Genomic DNA, 908 nt, shown 5'->3' with positions numbered 1-908 from the left:
AGAGTCTGGGCGGCATCGTCACCCAGCACACCGACGCCCACTGAAAATTACCCACGCACAGTGCGCGCCTGGAGCGGCAGTAGTTCAAACTACCCCTACCCCTACCCCTACCCCTACCGCTACCCCTACCCCTACCCCTACCCCTAACCCTAACCCTAACCCTAACCCTAACCCTAACCCTAACCCTAACCCTAACCCTAACCCTAACCCTAACCCTAACCCTAACCCTAACCCTAACCCTAACCCTAACCCTAACCCTAACCCTGACCCTAATGCAGGCAGAGTTATTTATAAAGTGGCCCAGACTCTGCACCACCTGAGGGTTTTGTAACAGAACCAACCCCATAAGGGTTTCAGGAAGCAGGGCAAGATATTGATAACAAGGCGCAGACTCTGCACCACCTCAGGGTTCTGCAAGAACAGAGCCGACCCCATAAGGGCATCAGGAATCAGGGCAAGATATTGATAAAATGGCCCAGACTCTGCACCACCTGAGGGTTCTGCAAGAACAGAGCCGACCCCATAAGGGCATCAGGAAGCAGGGCAAGATATTGGTAACAAGGCCCACGGGGAAGGCGGCATACTTTGGGGTTATTTTGTAGTGAGTTTTGAAGGCATGTGCTAGTGTTACGCATACCGAGGGCGCGCAAAGTTCGGCGCGCCCGGGCCAAAACGCCTCTGCTGGCCGCGGCCGAGTCGGCCGACGGATTGCCACGGACTTGCTTGACGACCTGTCACTCTCCGTGCATCGGTTGCACGCCCGGTTCGTCCTTTCCATTTGTTTCATGATGTACACGCGGCAGGCGGAATATTTTAAAAGCACTGTTCTGTTCGAAGTGCACAATGGCCGTTGGGGCAATGCAACTGGGGGTCGGTCGACCGGCTGACGACGCCTGCCTGCCGATTTG

The sequence above is a fragment of the Rhinoraja longicauda genome, unplaced genomic scaffold (genome assembly GCF_053455715.1).
Source record: "Rhinoraja longicauda isolate Sanriku21f unplaced genomic scaffold, sRhiLon1.1 Scf000242, whole genome shotgun sequence".
In the NCBI taxonomy this organism is placed as follows: domain Eukaryota; kingdom Metazoa; phylum Chordata; class Chondrichthyes; order Rajiformes; family Arhynchobatidae; genus Rhinoraja; species Rhinoraja longicauda.
Note: the sequence above shows the minus strand (reverse complement) of the source record.